General features: G+C 42.7%; 10 non-coding genes across 10 annotated transcripts; all 10 read left to right on the forward strand.

Annotated features, from left to right (window-relative positions):
- Nucleotides 1-3,392: 3,392 nt before the first annotated feature.
- Nucleotides 3,393-3,466, forward strand: TRNAI-AAU (transfer RNA isoleucine (anticodon AAU)). Its single transcript has one exon. It is a non-coding gene; the product is annotated as a tRNA-Ile (tRNA).
- Nucleotides 3,467-5,727: 2,261 nt separating this feature from the next.
- Nucleotides 5,728-5,801, forward strand: TRNAI-AAU (transfer RNA isoleucine (anticodon AAU)). Its single transcript has one exon. It is a non-coding gene; the product is annotated as a tRNA-Ile (tRNA).
- Nucleotides 5,802-6,525: 724 nt separating this feature from the next.
- Nucleotides 6,526-6,599, forward strand: TRNAI-AAU (transfer RNA isoleucine (anticodon AAU)). Its single transcript has one exon. It is a non-coding gene; the product is annotated as a tRNA-Ile (tRNA).
- Nucleotides 6,600-9,457: 2,858 nt separating this feature from the next.
- TRNAI-AAU (transfer RNA isoleucine (anticodon AAU)) lies at nt 9,458-9,531 on the forward strand. The gene has a single exon. It is a non-coding gene; the product is annotated as a tRNA-Ile (tRNA).
- Nucleotides 9,532-11,006: 1,475 nt separating this feature from the next.
- TRNAI-AAU (transfer RNA isoleucine (anticodon AAU)) lies at nt 11,007-11,080 on the forward strand. Its single transcript has one exon. It is a non-coding gene; the product is annotated as a tRNA-Ile (tRNA).
- Nucleotides 11,081-11,757: 677 nt separating this feature from the next.
- TRNAI-AAU (transfer RNA isoleucine (anticodon AAU)) lies at nt 11,758-11,831 on the forward strand. The gene has a single exon. It is a non-coding gene; the product is annotated as a tRNA-Ile (tRNA).
- Nucleotides 11,832-13,355: 1,524 nt separating this feature from the next.
- TRNAI-AAU (transfer RNA isoleucine (anticodon AAU)) lies at nt 13,356-13,429 on the forward strand. Its single transcript has one exon. It is a non-coding gene; the product is annotated as a tRNA-Ile (tRNA).
- A 2,263-nt stretch (nt 13,430-15,692) lies between these two features.
- On the forward strand, nt 15,693-15,766 carry TRNAI-AAU (transfer RNA isoleucine (anticodon AAU)). The gene has a single exon. It is a non-coding gene; the product is annotated as a tRNA-Ile (tRNA).
- Nucleotides 15,767-16,490: 724 nt separating this feature from the next.
- On the forward strand, nt 16,491-16,564 carry TRNAI-AAU (transfer RNA isoleucine (anticodon AAU)). The gene has a single exon. It is a non-coding gene; the product is annotated as a tRNA-Ile (tRNA).
- Nucleotides 16,565-19,422: 2,858 nt separating this feature from the next.
- On the forward strand, nt 19,423-19,496 carry TRNAI-AAU (transfer RNA isoleucine (anticodon AAU)). The gene has a single exon. It is a non-coding gene; the product is annotated as a tRNA-Ile (tRNA).
- The last annotated feature ends 354 nt before the right edge of the window (nt 19,497-19,850 follow it).

Here is a 19,850-nt window from a genome sequence, read left to right on the forward strand (position 1 = left end):
GTGCATACATGGTCACGGGTCAGTACTGCTGCGGGACATAACCAATGTTGTTGTGAGGATAAGGGCTGTATTTGTGAATGAGTTAGGCATTTTATTTCAAGGGAAGAAAGCTCCCCCCTGCAACTGGCCTCCCTCCTATGCTCCAGTCAGAAGGCATACTTTTTCTGACTGAGCATGGTGCTAATCACGCCAAGTTAGCGTATTTGATCCCTGTATTGGCCACTTTGTCAATTTGGGAAAAATGTCTGCAGAAGCATTAGATTGATGCAGAATTCCCACCCACAGCTTTAGATTTACTATGACAAGTTTACTGTTTTGTTGGAAGCAGCAGTCCATAAATGGTCACAGATCAGTACTGCTGTGGGAAATGACCAATGAGATGCATTTAACCTTCTTTGTCTCAGTATTACTTAAATGTGACGCAGGCCACACGTCAGTTTGAAGATAATTGTAATATTCATGAATTTCCTTCAGATCACATGGAGTTTTTCTTTAGATTGTTGTGAGGATAAGGGTTGTATGTGTGAATGAGTTAGGCATTTTTTTTCCAAGGGAAGAAAAAATCCCCCTGCAACTGGCCTCCCTCTTATGCTCCAGTCACTTTATCTCACTGAGCATGGTGCTAATCACGCCAAGTTAGCGAATTTGATCCCAGTATTGGCCACTTTGTCAATTTGGGAAATATTTCTGCAGAAGCATGAGACTGATGCAGAATTCCCACCCACAGCTTTAGATTTACTATGACTAGTTTGCTGTTTTGTTTCAAGCAGCAGTCCATAAATGGTCACGGGTCAGTACTGCTGCGGGACGTCCAATGAGATGCATTTAACCTTCTTTGTCCCAGTTCTACTTAAATGTGATTCAGGCCACAAGTCAGTTTGAAGATAATTGTAATATTCATGAATTTCCTTCAGATCACATGTAGTTTTCCTTTAGGTTGTTGTGAGGATAAGGGTTGTATTTGTGAATGAGTTAGGCATTTTTTTTCCAAGGGAAGAAAAAATCCCCCTGCAACTGGCCTCCCTCTTATGCTCCACTCAGAAACACGGCTCTCAGCTGGCCGGTTAGCTCTGTTGGTTAGAGCGTGGTGCTAATAAAGCCAAGGTCATGGGTTCGATCCCTGTATTGGCCACTTTGTCATTTTGGGAAATATTTCTGCAGAAGCATGAGATTGATGCAGAATTGGCACCCACAGCATTAGAATTACTAACACAAGATTGCTGTTTTGTTGGAAGCAGCTGTGCATACATAGTCACGGGTCAGTACTGCTGCAGACATAACTAATGTTGTTGTGAGGATAAGGGTTGTATTTGTGAATGAGTTAGGCATTTTCTTTCAAGGGAAGAAAACTCCCCCCTGCAACTGGCCTCCCTCCTATGCTCCAGTCAGAAGGCATACTTTTTCTGAATGAGCATGGTGTTAATCACGCCAAGTTAGTGAATTTGATACCAGTATTGGCCACTTTGTCAATTTGGGAAATATTTCTGCAGAAGCATGAGATTGATGCAGAATTCCCACCCACAGCTTTAGATTTACTATGACTAGTTTCCTGTTTTGTTGGAAGCAGCAGTCCATAAATGGTCACAGGTCAGTACTGCTGTGGGAAATGACCAATGAGATGCATTTAACCTTCTTTGTCCCAGTTCTACTTAAATGTGATGCAGGCTACAAGTCAGTTTGAAGATAATTGTCATATTCATGAATTTCCTTCAGATCACATGTAGTTTTTCTTTAGGTTGTTGTGAGGATAAGGGTTTTATGTGTGAATGACTTAGGCATTTTTTTTCCAAGGGAAGAAAAAATCCCCCTACAACTGGCCTCCCTCTTATGCTCCAGTCAGAAACAAGACTCTCAGCTGGTTGGTTAGCTCAGTTGGTTAGAGTGTGGAGCTAATAACGCCAAGGTCACGGGTTCGATCCATGTATTGGCCACTTTGTCATTTTGGGAAATATTTCTGCAGAAGCATGAGATTGTTGCAGAATTGGCACTCACAGCTTTAGAGTTACTAACACAAGATTGCTGTTTTGTTGGAAGCAGCTGTGCATACATAGTCACGGGTCAGTACTGCTGCAGACATAACCAATGTTGTTGTGAGGATAAGGGTTGTATTTGTGAATGAGTTAGGCATTTTCTTTCAAGGGAAGAAAGCTCCCCCCTGCAACTGGCCTCCCTCCTATGCTCCAGTCAGAAGGCATACTTTTTCTGACTGAGCATGGTGCTAATCACGCCAAGTTGGCGAATTTGATCCCAGTATTGGCCACTTTGTCAATTTGGGAAATATTTCTGCAGAAGCATGAGATTGATGCAGAATTCCCACCCACAGCTTTAGATTTACTATGACTAGTTTCCTGTTTTGTTGGAAGCAGCAGTCCATAAATGGTCACAGGTCAGTACTGCTGTGGGAAATGACCAATGAGATGCATTTAACCTTCTTTGTCCCAGTTCTACTTAAATGTGATGCAGGCTACAAGTCAGTTTGAAGATAATTGTCATATTCGTGAATTTCCTTCAGATCACATGTAGTTTTTCTTTAGGTTGTTGTGAGGATAAGGGTTTTATGTGTGAATGAGTTAGGCATTTTTTTCCAAGGGAAGAAAAAATCCCCCTGCAACTGGCCTCCCTCTTATGCTCCAGTCAGAAACAGGACTCTCAGCTGGCCGGTTAGAGCGTGGTGCTAATAACGCCAAGGTCACGGGTTCGATCCCCGTATTGGCCACTTTGTCATTTTGGGAAATATTTCTGCAGAAGCATGAGATTGATGCAGAATTGGCACTCACAGCTTTAGAGTTACTAACACAAGATTGCTGTTTTGTTGGAAGCAGCTGTGCATACATGGTCACGGGTCAGTACTGCTGCGGGACATAACCAATGTTGTTGTGAGGATAAGGGCTGTATTTGTGAATGAGTTAGGCATTTTATTTCAAGGGAAGAAAGCTCCCCCCTGCAACTGGCCTCCCTCCTATGCTCCAGTCAGAAGGCATACTTTTTCTGACTGAGCATGGTGCTAATAACGCCAAGTTAGCGTATTTGACTCTGTATTTGCCACTTTGTTTATTTGGGAAAAATGTCTGCAGAAGCATTAGATTGATGCAGAATTCCCACCCACAGCTTTAGATTTACTATGACAAGTTTACTGTTTTGTTGGAAGCAGCAGTCCATAAATGGTCACAGGTCAGTACTGCTGTGGGAAATGACCAATGAGATGCATTTAACCTTCTTTGTCCCAGTTCTACTTAAATGTGATGCAGGCTACAAGTCAGTTTGAAGATAATTGTCATATTCATGAATTTCCTTCAGATCACATGTAGTTTTTCTTTAGGTTGTTGTGAGGATAAGGGTTTTATGTGTGAATGAGTTAGGCATTTTTTTCCAAGGGAAAAAGACTCTCAGCTGGCCGGTTAGCTCAGTTGGTTAGAGCGTGGTGCTAATAACGCCAAGGTCACGGGTTCGATCCCCGTATTGGCCACTTTGTCATTTTGGGAAATATTTCTGCAGAAGGATGAGATTGATGCAGAATTGGCACTCACAGCTTTAGAGTTACTAACACAAGATTGCTGTTTTGTTGGAAGCAGCTGTGCATACATAGTCACGGGTCAGTACTGCTGCGGACATAACCAATGTTGTTGTGAGGATAAGGGTTGTATTTGTGAATGAGTTAGGCATTTTCTTTCAAAGGAAGAAAACTCCCCCCTGCAACTGGCCTCCCTCCTATGCTCCAGTCAGAAGGCATACTTTTTCTGACTGAGCATGGTGCTAATCAAGCCAAGTTAGCGAATTTGATCCCAGTATTGGCCACTTTGTCAATTTGGGAAATATTTCTGCAGAAGCATGAGATTGATGCAGAATTCCCACCCACAGCTTTAGATTTACTATGACTAGTTTGCTGTTTTGTTGGAAGCAGCAGTCCATAAATGGTCACAGGTCAGTACCGCTGTGGGAAATGACCAATGAGATGCATTTAACCTTCTTTGTCCCAGTTCTACTTAAATGTGATGCTGGCTACAAGTCAGTTTGAAGATAATTGTCATATTCGTGAATTTCCTTCAGATCACATGTAGTTTTTCTTTAGGTTGTTGTGAGGATAAGGGTTTTATGTGTGAATGAGTTAGGCATTTTTTTCCAAGGGAAGAAAAAATCCCCCTGCAACTGGCCTCCCTCTTATGCTCCAGTCAGAAATATGCCTTTCAGCTGGCCGGTTAGCTCAGTAGGTTAGAACGTGGTGCTAATAATGCCAAGGTCACGGGTTCGATCCCTGTATTGGCCACTTTGTCATTTTGGGAAATATTTCTGCAGAAGGATGATATTGATGCAGAATTGGCACTCACAGCTTTAGAGTTACTAACACAAGATTGCTGTTTTGTTGGAAGCAGCTGTGCATACATAGTCACGGGTCAGTACTGCTGCGGACATAACCAATGTTGTTGTGAGGATAAGGGTTGTATTTGTGAATGAGTTAGGCATTTTCTTACAAGGGAAGAAAACTCCCCCCTGCAACTGGCCTCCCTCCCTTGCTCCAGTCAGAAGGCATACTTTTTCTGACTGAGCATGGTGCTAATCACGCCAAGTTAGCGAATTTGATCCCAGTATTGGCCACTATGTCAATTTGGGAAATATTTCTGCAGAAGCATGAGATTGATGCAGAATTCCCACCCACAGCTTTAGATTTACTATGACTAGTTTGCTGTTTTGTTGGAAGCAGCAGTCCATAAATGGTCACAGGTCAGTACTGCTGTGGGAAATGACCAATGAGATGCATTTAACCTTCTTTGTCCCAGTGCTACTTAAATGTGATGCAGGCTACAAGTCAGTTTGAAGATAATTGTCATATTCGTGAATTTCCTTCAGATCACATTTAGTTTTTCTTTAGGTTGTTGTGAGGATAAGGGTTTTATGTGTGAATGAGTTAGGCATTTTTTTTTCCAATGGAAGAAAAAATCCCCCTGCAACTGGCCTCCCTCTTATGCTCCAGTCAGAAACAGGACTCTCAGCTGGCCGGTTAGAGCGTGGTGCTAATAACGCCAAGGTCACGGGTTCGATCCCCGTATTGGCCACTTTGTCATTTTGGGAAATATTTCTGCAGAAGCATGAGATTGATGCAGAATTGGCACTCACAGCTTTAGAGTTACTAACACAAGATTGCTGTTTTGTTGGAAGCAGCTGTGCATACATGGTCACGGGTCAGTACTGCTGCGGGACATAACCAATGTTGTTGTGAGGATAAGGGCTGTATTTGTGAATGAGTTAGGCATTTTCTTTCAAGGGAAGAAAGCTCCCCCCTGCAACTGGCCTCCCTCCTATGCTCCAGTCAGAAGGCATACTTTTTCTGACTGAGCATGGTGCTAATAACGCCAAGTTAGCGTATTTGACTCTGTATTGGCCACTTTGTCAATTTGGGAAAAATGTCTGCAGAAGCATTAGATTGATGCAGAATTCCCACCCACAGCTTTAGATTTACTATGACAAGTTTACTGTTTTGTTGGAAGCAGCAGTCCATAAATGGTCACAGGTCAGTACTGCTGTGGGAAATGACCAATGAGATGCATTTAACCTTCTTTGTCCCAGTTCTACTTAAATGTGATGCAGGCTACAAGGCAGTTTGAAGATAATTGTCATATTCATGAATTTCCTTCAGATCACATGTAGTTTTTCTTTAGGTTGTTGTGAGGATAAGGGTTTTATGTGTGAATGAGTTAGGCATTTTTTTCCAAGGGAAAAAGACTCTCAGCTGGCCGGTTAGCTCAGTTGGTTAGAGCGTGGTGCTAATACCGCCAAGGTCACGGGTTCGATCCCCGTATTGGCCACTTTGTCATTTTGGGAAATATTTCTGCAGAAGGATGAGATTGATGCAGAATTGGCACTCACAGCTTTAGAGTTACTAACACAAGATTGCTGTTTTGTTGGAAGCAGCTGTGAATACATAGTCACGGGTCAGTACTGCTGCGGACATAACCAATGTTGTTGTGAGGATAAGGGTTGTATTTGTGAATGAGTTAGGCATTTTCTTTCAAAGGAAGAAAACTCCCCCCTGCAACTGGCCTCCCTCCTATGCTCCATTCAGAAGGCATACTTTCTCTGACTGAGCATGGTGCTAATCAAGCCAAGTTAGCGAATTTGATCCCAGTATTGGCCACTTTGTCAATTTGGGAAATATTTCTGCAGAAGCATGAGATTGATGCAAAATTCCCACCCACAGCTTTAGATTTACTATGACTAGTTTGCTGTTTTGTTGGAAGCAGCAGTCCATAAATGGTCACAGGTCAGTACTGCTGTGGGAAATGACCAATGAGATGCATTTAACCTTCTTTGTCCCAGTTCTACTTAAATGTGATGCTGGCTACAAGTCAGTTTGAAGATAATTGTCATATTCGTGAATTTCCTTCAGATCACATGTAGTTTTTCTTTAGGTTGTTGTGAGGATAAGGGTTTTATGTGTGAATGAGTTAGGCATTTTTTTCCAAGGGAAGAAAAAATCCCCCTGCAACTGGCCTCCCTCTTATGCTCCAGTCAGAAATATGCCTCTCAGCTGGCCGGTTAGCTCAGTTGGTTAGAGCGTGGTGCTAATAATGCCAAAGTCACGGGTTCGATCCCCGTATTGGCCACTTTGTCATTTTGGGAAATATTTCTGCAGAAGGATGAGATTGATGCAACTGGCCTCCCTCCCTTGCTCCAGTCAGAAGGCATACTTTTTCTGACTGAGCATGGTGCTAATCACGCCAAGTTAGCGAATTTGATCCCAGTATTGGCCACTTTGTCAATTTGGGAAATATTTCTGCAGAAGCATGAGATTGATGCAGAATTCCCACCCACAGCTTTAGATTTACTATGACTAGTTTGCTGTTTTGTTGGAAGCAGCAGTCCATAAATGGTCACAGGTCAGTACTGCTGTGGGAAATGACCAATGAGATGCATTTAACCTTCTTTGTCCCACTTCTACTTAAATGTGATGCAGGCTACAAGTCAGTTTGAAGATAATTGTCATATTCATGAATTTCCTTCAGATCACATGTAGTTTTTCTTTAGGTTGTTGTGAGGATAAGGGTTTTATGTGTGAATGACTTAGGCATTTTTTTTCCAAGGGAAGAAAAAATCCCCCTGCAACTGGCCTCCCTCTTATGCTCCAGTCAGAAACAGGACTCTCAGCTGGTCGGATAGCTCAGTTGGTTAGAGCGTGGTGCTAGGTCACGGGTTCGATCCCCGTATTGGCCACTTTGTCATTTTGGGAAATATTTCTGCAGAAGCATGAGATTGATGCAGAATTGGCACTCACAGCTTTAGAGTTACTAACACAAGATTGCTGTTTTGTTGGAAGCAGCTGTGCATACATGGTCACGGGTCAGTACTGCTGCGGGACATAACCAATGTTGTTGTGAGGATAAGGGCTGTATTTGTGAATGAGTTAGGCATTTTCTTTCAAGGGAAGAAAGCTCCCCCCTGCAACTGGCCTCCCTCCTATGCTCCAGTCAGAAGTCATACTTTTTTCTGACTGAGCATGGTGCTAATAACGCCAAGTTAGCGTATTTGACTCTGTATTGGCCACTTTGTCAATTTGGGAAAAATGTCTGCAGAAGCATTAGATTGATGCAGAATTCCCACCCACAGCTTTAGATTTACTATGACAAGTTTACTGTTTTGTTGGAAGCAGCAGTCCATAAATGGTCACAGGTCAGTACTGCTGTGGGAAATGACCAATGAGATGCATTTAACCTTCTTTGTCCCAGTTCTACTTAAATGTGATGCAGGCTACAAGTCAGTTTGAAGATAATTGTCATATTCATGAATTTCCTTCAGATCACATGTAGTTTTTCTTTAGGTTGTTGTGAGGATAAGGGTTTTATGTGTGAATGAGTTAGGCATTTTTTTTCCAATGGAAGAAAAAATCCCCCTGCAACTGGCCTCCCTCTTATGCTCCAGTCAGAAACAGGACTCTCAGCTGGCTGGTTAGAGCGTGGTGCTAATAACGCCAAGGTCACGGGTTCGATCCCCGTATTGGCCACTTTGTTATTTTGGGAAATATTTCTGCAGAAGCATGAGATTGATGCAGAATTGGCACTCACAGCTTTAGAGTTACTAACACAAGATTGCTGTTTTGTTGGAAGCAGCTGTGCATACATGGTCACGGGTCAGTACTGCTGCGGGACATAACCAATGTTGTTGTGAGGATAAGGGCTGTATTTGTGAATGAGTTAGGCATTTTCTTTCAAGGGAAGAAAACTCCCCCCTGCAACTGGCCTCCCTCCTATGCTCCAGTCAGAAGGCATACTTTTTCTGACTGAGCATGGTGCTAATAACGCCAAGTTAGCGTATTTGATCCCTGTATTGGCTACTTTGTCAATTTGGGAAAAATGTCTGCAGAAGCATTAGATTGATGCAGAATTCCCACCCACAGCTTTAGATTTACTATGACAAGTTTACTGTTTTGTTGGAAGCAGCAGTCCATAAATGGTCACAGGTCAGTACTGCTGTGGGAAATGACCAATGAGATGCATTTAACCTTCTTTGTCTCAGTATTACTTAAATGTGACGCAGGCCACACGTCAGTTTGAAGATAATTGTAATATTCATGAATTTCCTTCAGATCACATGGAGTTTTTCTTTAGATTGTTGTGAGGATAAGGGTTGTATGTGTGAATGAGTTAGGCATTTTTTTTCCAATGGAAGAAAAAATCCCCCTGCAACTGGCCTCCCTCTTATGCTCCAGTCAGAAACAGGACTCTCAGCTGGCCGGTTAGAGCGTGGTGCTAATAACGCCAAGGTCACGGGTTCGATCCCCGTATTGGCCACTTTGGCATTTTGGGAAATATTTCTGCAGAAGCATGAGATTGATGCAGAATTGGCACTCACAGCTTTAGAGTTACTAACACAAGATTGCTGTTTTGTTGGAAGCAGCTGTGCATACATAGTCACGAGTCAGTACTACTGCGGACATAACCAATGTTGTTGTGAGGATAAGGGTTGTATTTGTGAATGAGTTAGGCATTTTCTTTCAAGGGAAGAAAACTCCCCCCTGCAACTGGCCTCCCTCCTATGCTCCAGTCAGAAGGCATACTTTTTCTGACTGAGCATGGTGCTATAAACGCCAAGTTAGCGTATTTGATCCCTGTATTGGCCACTTTGTCAATTTGGGAAAAATGTCTGCAGAAGCATTAGATTGATGCAGGATTCCCACCCACAGCTTTAGATTTACTATGACAAGTTTACTGTTTTGTTGGAAGCAGCAGTCCATAAATGGTCACAGGTCAGTACTGCTGTGGGAAATGACCAATGAGATGCATTTAACCTTCTTTGTCCCAGTTCTACTTAAATGTGATGCAGGCTACAAGTCAGTTTGAAGATAATTGTCATATTCATGAATTTCCTTCAGATCACATGCAGTTTTTCTTTAGGTTGTTGTGAGGATAAGGGTTTTATGTGTGAATGAGTTAGGCATTTTTTTTCCAAGGGAAAAAGACTCTCAGCTGGCCGGTTAGCTCAGTTGGTTAGAGCGTGGTGCTAATAACGCCAAGGTCACGGGTTCGATCCCCGTATTGGCCACTTTGTCATTTTGGGAAATATTTCTGCAGAAGAATGAGATTGATGCAGAATTGGCACTCACAGCTTTAGAGTTACTAACACAAGATTGCTGTTTTGTTGGAAGCAGCTGTGCATACATAGTCACGGGTCAGTACTGCTGCAGACATAACTAATGTTGTTGTGAGGATAAGGGTTGTATTTGTGAATGAGTTAGGCATTTTCTTTCAAGGGAAGAAAACTCCCCCCTGCAACTGGCCTCCCTCCTATGCTCCAGTCAGAAGGCATACTTTTTCTGACTGAGCATGGTGCTAATCACGCCAAGTTAGCGAATTTGATCCCAGTATTGGTCACTTTGTCAATTTGGGAAATATTTCTGCAGAAGCATGAGATTGATGCAGAATTCCCACCCACAGCTTTAGATTTACTATGACTAGTTTCCTGTTTTGTTGGAAGCAGCAGTCCATAAATGGTCACAGGTCAGTACTGCTGTGGGAAATGACCAATGAGATGCATTTAACCTTCTTTGTCCCAGTTCTACTTAAATGTGATGCAGGCTACAATTCAGTTTGAAGATTATTGTCATATTCATGAATTTCCTTCAGATCACATGTAGTTTTTCTTTAGGTTGTTGTGAGGATAAGGGTTTTATGTGTGAATGACTTAGGCATTTTTTTTCCAAGGGAAGAAAAAATCCCCCTGCAACTGGCCGCCCTCTTATGCTCCAGTCAGAAACAAGACTCTCAGCTGGTTGGTTAGCTCAGTTGGTTAGAGTGTGGTGCTAATAACGCCAAGGTCACGGGTTTGATCCCTGTATTGGCCACTTTGTCATTTTGGGAAATATTTCTGCAGAAGCATGAGATTGTTGCAGAATTGGCACTCACAGCTTTAGAGTTACTAACACAAGATTGCTGTTTTGTTGGAAGCAGCTGTGCATACATAGTCACGGGTCAGTACTGCTGCGGACATAACCAATGTTGTTGTGAGGATAAGGGTTGTATTTGTGAATGAGTTAGGCATTTTCTTTCAAGGGAAGAAAGCTCCCCCCTGCAACTGGCCTCCCTCCTATGCTCCAGTCAGAAGGCATACGTTTTCTGACTGAGCATGGTGCTAATCACGCCAAGTTAGCGAATTTGATCCCAGTATTGGCCACTTTGTCAATTTGGGAAATATTTCTGCAGAAGCATGAGATTGATGCAGAATTCCCACCCACAGCTTTAGATTTACTATGACTAGTTTCCTGTTTTGTTGGAAGCAGCAGTCCATAAATGGTCACAGGTCAGTACTGCTGTGGGAAATGACCAATGAGATGCATTTAACCTTCTTTGTCCCAGTTCTACTTAAATGTGATGCAGGCTACAAGTCAGTTTGAAGATAATTGTCATATTCATGAATTTCCTTCAGATCACATGTAGTTTTTCTTTAGGTTGTTGTGAGGATAAGGGTTTTATGTGTGAATGAGTTAGGCATTTTTTTCCAAGGGAAAAAGACTCTCAGCTGGCCGGTTAGCTCAGTTGGTTAGAGCGTGGTGCTAATAACGCCAAGGTCACGGGTTCGATCCCCGTATTGGCCACTTTGTCATTTTCGGAAATGTTTCTGCAGAAGGATGAGATTGATGCAGAATTGGCACTCACAGCTTTAGAGTTACTAACACAAGATTGCTGTTTTGTTGGTAGCAGCTGTGCATACATGGTCACGGGTCAGTACTGCTGCGGGACATAACCAATGTTGTTGTGAGGATAAGGGTTGTATTTGTGAATGAGTTAGGCATTTTCTTTCAAGGGAAGAAAACTCCCCCCTGCAACTGGCCTCCCTCCTATGCTCCAGTCAGAAGGCATACTTTTTCTGACTGAGCATGGTGCTAATCACGCCAAGTTAGCGAATTTGATCCCAGTATTGGCCACTTTGTCAATTTGGGAAATATTTCTGCAGAAGCATGAGATTGATGCAGAATTCCCACCCACAGCTTTAGATTTACTATGACTAGTTTGCTGTTTTGTTGGAAGCAGCAGTCCATAAATGGTCACAGGTCAGTACTGCTGTGGGAAATGACCAATGAGATGCATTTAACCTTCTTTGTCCCAGTTCTACTTAAATGTGATGCAGGCTACAAGTCAGTTTGAAGATAATTGTCATATTCATGAATTTCCTTCAGATCACATGTAGTTTTTCTTTAGGTTGTTGTGAGGATAAGGGTTTTATGTGTGAATGAGTTAGGCATTTTTTTTCAAGGGAAAAAGACTCTCAGCTGGCCGGTTAGCTCAGTTGGTTAGAGCGTGGTGCTAATAACGCCAAGGTCATGGGTTCGATCCCCGTATTGGCCACTTTGTCATTTTGGGAAATATTTCTGCAGAAGGATGAGATTGATGCAGAATTGGCACTCACAGCTTTAGAGTTACTAACACAAGATTGTTTTTTTTGTTGGAAGCAGCTGTGCATACATAGTCACGGGTCACTACTGCTGCAGACATAACTAATGTTGTTGTGAGGATAAGGGTTGTATTTGTGAATGAGTTAGGCATTTTCTTTCAAGGGAAGAAAACTCCCCCCTGCAACTGGCCTCCCTCCTATGCTCCAGTCAGAAGGCATACTTTTTCTGACTGAGCATGGTGCTAATCACGCCAAGTTAGCGAATTTAATCCCAGTATTGGCCACTTTGTCAATTTGGGAAATATTTCTGCAGAAGCATGAGATTGATGCAGAATTCCCACCCACAGCTTTAGATTTACTATGACTAGTTTCCTGTTTTGTTGGAAGCAGCAGTCCATAAATGGTCACAGGTCAGTACTGCTGTGGGAAATGACCAATGAGATGCATTTAACCTTCTTTGTCCCAGTTCTACTTAAATGTGATGCAGGCTACAAGTCAGTTTGAAGATAATTGTCATATTCATGAATTTCCTTCAGATCACATGTAGTTTTTCTTTAGGTTGTTGTGAGGATAAGGGTTTTATGTGTGAATGACTTAGGCATTTGTTTTCCAAGGGAAGAAAAAATCCCCCTGCAACTGGCCTCCCTCTTATGCTCCAGTCAGAAACAAGAATCTCAGCTGGTTGGTTAGCTCAGTTGGTTAGAGTGTGGTGCTAATAACGCCAAGGTCACGGGTTTGATCCCTGTATTGGCCACTTTGTCATTTTGGGAAATATTTCTGCAGAAGCATGAGATTGTTGCAGAATTGGCACTCACAGCTTTAGAGTTACTAACACAAGATTGCTGTTTTGTTGGAAGCAGCTGTGCATACATAGTCACGGGTCAGTACTGCTGCGGACATAACCAATGTTGTTGTGAGGATAAGGGTTGTATTTGTGAATGAGTTAGGCATTTTCTTTCAAGGGAAGAAAGCTCCCCCCTGCAACTGGCCTCCCTCCTATGCTCCAGTCAGAAGGCATACTTTTTCTGACTGAGCATGGTGCTAATCACGCCAAGTTAGCGAATTTGATCCCAGTATTGGCCACTTTGTCAATTTGGGAAATATTTCTGCAGAAGCATGAGATTGATGCAGAATTCCCACCCACAGCTTTAGATTTACTATGACTAGTTTCCTGTTTTGTTGGAAGCAGCAGTCCATAAATGGTCACAGGTCAGTACTGCTGTGGGAAATGACCAATGAGATGCATTTAACCTTCTTTGTCCCAGTTCTACTGAAATGTGATGCAGGCTACAAGTCAGTTTGAAGATAATTGTCATATTCGTGAATTTCCTTCAGATCACATGTAGTTTTTCTTTAGGTTGTTGTGAGGATAAGGGTTTTATGTGTGAATGAGTTAGGCATTTTTTTCCAAGGGAAGAAAAAATCCCCCTGCAACTGGCCTCCCTCTTATGCTCCAGTTAGAAATATGCCTCTCAGCTGGCCGGTTAGCTCAGTTGGTTAGAGCGTGGTGCTAATAACACCAAGGTCACGGGTTCGATCCCCGTATTGGCCACTTTGTCATTTTGGGAAATATTTCTGCAGAAGGATGAGATTGATGCAGAATTGGCACTCACAGCTTTAGAGTTACTAACACAAGATTGCTGTTTTGTTGGAAGCAGCTGTGCATACATAGTCACGGGTCAGTACTGCTGCGGACATAACCAATGTTGTTGTGAGGATAAGGGTTGTATTTGTGAATGAGTTAGGCATTTTCTTACAAGGGAAGAAAACTCCCCCCTGCAACTGGCCTCCCTCCCTTGCTCCAGTCAGAAGGCATACTTTTTCTGACTGAGCATGGTGCTAATCACGCCAAGTTAGCGAATTTGATCCCAGTATTGGCCACTATGTCAATTTGGGAAATATTTCTGCAGAAGCATGAGATTGATGCAGAATTCCCACCCACAGCTTTAGATTTACTATGACTAGTTTGCTGTTTTGTTGGAAGCAGCAGTCCATAAATGGTCACAGGTCAGTACTGCTGTGGGAAATGACCAATGAGATGCATTTAACCTTCTTTGTCCCAGTGCTACTTAAATGTGATGCAGGCTACAAGTCAGTTTGAAGATAATTGTCATATTCGTGAATTTCCTTCAGATCACATTTAGTTTTTCTTTAGGTTGTTGTGAGGATAAGGGTTTTATGTGTGAATGAGTTAGGCATTTTTTTTTCCAATGGAAGAAAAAATCCCCCTGCAACTGGCCTCCCTCTTATGCTCCAGTCAGAAATATGCCTTTCAGCTGGCCGGTTAGCTCAGTAGGTTAGAACGTGGTGCTAATAATGCCAAGGTCACGGGTTCGATCCCTGTATTGGCCACTTTGTCATTTTGGGAAATATTTCTGCAGAAGGATGATATTGATGCAGAATTGGCACTCACAGCTTTAGAGTTACTAACACAAGATTGCTGTTTTGTTGGAAGCAGCTGTGCATACATAGTCACGGGTCAGTACTGCTGCGGACATAACCAATGTTGTTGTGAGGATAAGGGTTGTATTTGTGAATGAGTTAGGCATTTTCTTACAAGGGAAGAAAACTCCCCCCTGCAACTGGCCTCCCTCCCTTGCTCCAGTCAGAAGGCATACTTTTTCTGACTGAGCATGGTGCTAATCACGCCAAGTTAGCGAATTTGATCCCAGTATTGGCCACTATGTCAATTTGGGAAATATTTCTGCAGAAGCATGAGATTGATGCAGAATTCCCACCCACAGCTTTAGATTTACTATGACTAGTTTGCTGTTTTGTTGGAAGCAGCAGTCCATAAATGGTCACAGGTCAGTACTGCTGTGGGAAATGACCAATGAGATGCATTTAACCTTCTTTGTCCCAGTGCTACTTAAATGTGATGCAGGCTACAAGTCAGTTTGAAGATAATTGTCATATTCGTGAATTTCCTTCAGATCACATTTAGTTTTTCTTTAGGTTGTTGTGAGGATAAGGGTTTTATGTGTGAATGAGTTAGGCATTTTTTTTTCCAATGGAAGAAAAAATCCCCCTGCAACTGGCCTCCCTCTTATGCTCCAGTCAGAAACAGGACTCTCAGCTGGCCGGTTAGAGCGTGGTGCTAATAACGCCAAGGTCACGGGTTCGATCCCCGTATTGGCCACTTTGTCATTTTGGGAAATATTTCTGCAGAAGCATGAGATTGATGCAGAATTGGCACTCACAGCTTTAGAGTTACTAACACAAGATTGCTGTTTTGTTGGAAGCAGCTGTGCATACATGGTCACGGGTCAGTACTGCTGCGGGACATAACCAATGTTGTTGTGAGGATAAGGGCTGTATTTGTGAATGAGTTAGGCATTTTCTTTCAAGGGAAGAAAGCTCCCCCCTGCAACTGGCCTCCCTCCTATGCTCCAGTCAGAAGGCATACTTTTTCTGACTGAGCATGGTGCTAATAACGCCAAGTTAGCGTATTTGACTCTGTATTGGCCACTTTGTCAATTTGGGAAAAATGTCTGCAGAAGCATTAGATTGATGCAGAATTCCCACCCACAGCTTTAGATTTACTATGACAAGTTTACTGTTTTGTTGGAAGCAGCAGTCCATAAATGGTCACAGGTCAGTACTGCTGTGGGAAATGACCAATGAGATGCATTTAACCTTCTTTGTCCCAGTTCTACTTAAATGTGATGCAGGCTACAAGGCAGTTTGAAGATAATTGTCATATTCATGAATTTCCTTCAGATCACATGTAGTTTTTCTTTAGGTTGTTGTGAGGATAAGGGTTTTATGTGTGAATGAGTTAGGCATTTTTTTCCAAGGGAAAAAGACTCTCAGCTGGCCGGTTAGCTCAGTTGGTTAGAGCGTGGTGCTAATACCGCCAAGGTCACGGGTTCGATCCCCGTATTGGCCACTTTGTCATTTTGGGAAATATTTCTGCAGAAGGATGAGATTGATGCAGAATTGGCACTCACAGCTTTAGAGTTACTAACACAAGATTGCTGTTTTGTTGGAAGCAGCTGTGAATACATAGTCACGGGTCAGTACTGCTGCGGACATAACCAATGTTGTTGTGAGGATAAGGGTTGTATTTGTGAATGAGTTAGGCATTTTCTTTCAAAGGAAGAAAACTCCCCCCTGCAACTGGCCTCCCTCCTATGCTCCATTCAGAAGGCATACTTTCTCTGACTGAGCATGGTGCTAATCAAGCCAAGTTAGCGAATTTGATCCCAGTATTGGCCACTTTGTCAATTTGGGAAATATTTCTGCAGAAGCATGAGATTGATGCAAAATTCCCACCCACAGCTTTAGATTTACTATGACTAGTTTGCTGTTTTGTTGGAAGCAGCAGTCCATAAATGGTCACAGGTCAGTACTGCTGTGGGAAATGACCAATGAGATGCATTTAACCTTCTTTGTCCCAGTTCTACTTAAATGTGATGCTGGCTACAAGTCAGTTTGAAGATAATTGTCATATTCGTGAATTTCCTTCAGATCACATGTAGTTTTTCTTTAGGTTGTTGTGAGGATAAGGGTTTTATGTGTGAATGAGTTAGGCATTTTTTTCCAAGGGAAGAAAAAATCCCCCTGCAACTGGCCTCCCTCTTATGCTCCAGTCAGAAATATGCCTCTCAGCTGGCCGGTTAGCTCAGTTGGTTAGAGCGTGGTGCTAATAATGCCAAAGTCACGGGTTCGATCCCCGTATTGGCCACTTTGTCATTTTGGGAAATATTTCTGCAGAAGGATGAGATTGATGCAACTGGCCTCCCTCCCTTGCTCCAGTCAGAAGGCATACTTTTTCTGACTGAGCATGGTGCTAATCACGCCAAGTTAGCGAATTTGATCCCAGTATTGGCCACTTTGTCAATTTGGGAAATATTTCTGCAGAAGCATGAGATTGATGCAGAATTCCCACCCACAGCTTTAGATTTACTATGACTAGTTTGCTGTTTTGTTGGAAGCAGCAGTCCATAAATGGTCACAGGTCAGTACTGCTGTGGGAAATGACCAATGAGATGCATTTAACCTTCTTTGTCCCACTTCTACTTAAATGTGATGCAGGCTACAAGTCAGTTTGAAGATAATTGTCATATTCATGAATTTCCTTCAGATCACATGTAGTTTTTCTTTAGGTTGTTGTGAGGATAAGGGTTTTATGTGTGAATGACTTAGGCATTTTTTTTCCAAGGGAAGAAAAAATCCCCCTGCAACTGGCCTCCCTCTTATGCTCCAGTCAGAAACAGGACTCTCAGCTGGTCGGATAGCTCAGTTGGTTAGAGCGTGGTGCTAGGTCACGGGTTCGATCCCCGTATTGGCCACTTTGTCATTTTGGGAAATATTTCTGCAGAAGCATGAGATTGATGCAGAATTGGCACTCACAGCTTTAGAGTTACTAACACAAGATTGCTGTTTTGTTGGAAGCAGCTGTGCATACATGGTCACGGGTCAGTACTGCTGCGGGACATAACCAATGTTGTTGTGAGGATAAGGGCTGTATTTGTGAATGAGTTAGGCATTTTCTTTCAAGGGAAGAAAGCTCCCCCCTGCAACTGGCCTCCCTCCTATGCTCCAGTCAGAAGTCATACTTTTTTCTGACTGAGCATGGTGCTAATAACGCCAAGTTAGCGTATTTGACTCTGTATTGGCCACTTTGTCAATTTGGGAAAAATGTCTGCAGAAGCATTAGATTGATGCAGAATTCCCACCCACAGCTTTAGATTTACTATGACAAGTTTACTGTTTTGTTGGAAGCAGCAGTCCATAAATGGTCACAGGTCAGTACTGCTGTGGGAAATGACCAATGAGATGCATTTAACCTTCTTTGTCCCAGTTCTACTTAAATGTGATGCAGGCTACAAGTCAGTTTGAAGATAATTGTCATATTCATGAATTTCCTTCAGATCACATGTAGTTTTTCTTTAGGTTGTTGTGAGGATAAGGGTTTTATGTGTGAATGAGTTAGGCATTTTTTTTCCAATGGAAGAAAAAATCCCCCTGCAACTGGCCTCCCTCTTATGCTCCAGTCAGAAACAGGACTCTCAGCTGGCTGGTTAGAGCGTGGTGCTAATAACGCCAAGGTCACGGGTTCGATCCCCGTATTGGCCACTTTGTTATTTTGGGAAATATTTCTGCAGAAGCATGAGATTGATGCAGAATTGGCACTCACAGCTTTAGAGTTACTAACACAAGATTGCTGTTTTGTTGGAAGCAGCTGTGCATACATGGTCACGGGTCAGTACTGCTGCGGGACATAACCAATGTTGTTGTGAGGATAAGGGCTGTATTTGTGAATGAGTTAGGCATTTTCTTTCAAGGGAAGAAAACTCCCCCCTGCAACTGGCCTCCCTCCTATGCTCCAGTCAGAAGGCATACTTTTTCTGACTGAGCATGGTGCTAATAACGCCAAGTTAGCGTATTTGATCCCTGTATTGGCTACTTTGTCAATTTGGGAAAAATGTCTGCAGAAGCATTAGATTGATGCAGAATTCCCACCCACAGCTTTAGATTTACTATGACAAGTTTACTGTTTTGTTGGAAGCAGCAGTCCATAAATGGTCACAGGTCAGTACTGCTGTGGGAAATGACCAATGAGATGCATTTAACCTTCTTTGTCTCAGTATTACTTAAATGTGACGCAGGCCACACGTCAGTTTGAAGATAATTGTAATATTCATGAATTTCCTTCAGATCACATGGAGTTTTTCTTTAGATTGTTGTGAGGATAAGGGTTGTATGTGTGAATGAGTTAGGCATTTTTTTTCCAATGGAAGAAAAAATCCCCCTGCAACTGGCCTCCCTCTTATGCTCCAGTCAGAAACAGGACTCTCAGCTGGCCGGTTAGAGCGTGGTGCTAATAACGCCAAGGTCACGGGTTCGATCCCCGTATTGGCCACTTTGGCATTTTGGGAAATATTTCTGCAGAAGCATGAGATTGATGCAGAATTGGCACTCACAGCTTTAGAGTTACTAACACAAGATTGCTGTTTTGTTGGAAGCAGCTGTGCATACATAGTCACGAGTCAGTACTACTGCGGACATAACCAATGTTGTTGTGAGGATAAGGGTTGTATTTGTGAATGAGTTAGGCATTTTCTTTCAAGGGAAGAAAACTCCCCCCTGCAACTGGCCTCCCTCCTATGCTCCAGTCAGAAGGCATACTTTTTCTGACTGAGCATGGTGCTATAAACGCCAAGTTAGCGTATTTGATCCCTGTATTGGCCACTTTGTCAATTTGGGAAAAATGTCTGCAGAAGCATTAGATTGATGCAGGATTCCCACCCACAGCTTTAGATTTACTATGACAAGTTTACTGTTTTGTTGGAAGCAGCAGTCCATAAATGGTCACAGGTCAGTACTGCTGTGGGAAATGACCAATGAGATGCATTTAACCTTCTTTGTCCCAGTTCTACTTAAATGTGATGCAGGCTACAAGTCAGTTTGAAGATAATTGTCATATTCATGAATTTCCTTCAGATCACATGCAGTTTTTCTTTAGGTTGTTGTGAGGATAAGGGTTTTATGTGTGAATGAGTTAGGCATTTTTTTTCCAAGGGAAAAAGACTCTCAGCTGGCCGGTTAGCTCAGTTGGTTAGAGCGTGGTGCTAATAACGCCAAGGTCACGGGTTCGATCCCCGTATTGGCCACTTTGTCATTTTGGGAAATATTTCTGCAGAAGAATGAGATTGATGCAGAATTGGCACTCACAGCTTTAGAGTTACTAACACAAGATTGCTGTTTTGTTGGAAGCAGCTGTGCATACATAGTCACGGGTCAGTACTGCTGCAGACATAACTAATGTTGTTGTGAGGATAAGGGTTGTATTTGTGAATGAGTTAGGCATTTTCTTTCAAGGGAAGAAAACTCCCCCCTGCAACTGGCCTCCCTCCTATGCTCCAGTCAGAAGGCATACTTTTTCTGACTGAGCATGGTGCTAATCACGCCAAGTTAGCGAATTTGATCCCAGTATTGGTCACTTTGTCAATTTGGGAAATATTTCT

Source organism: Ambystoma mexicanum, chromosome 1p, assembly GCF_040938575.1.
Source record: "Ambystoma mexicanum isolate Mex_15411 chromosome 1p, UKY_AmexF1_1, whole genome shotgun sequence".
In the NCBI taxonomy this organism is placed as follows: Eukaryota; Metazoa; Chordata; class Amphibia; order Caudata; family Ambystomatidae; genus Ambystoma; species Ambystoma mexicanum.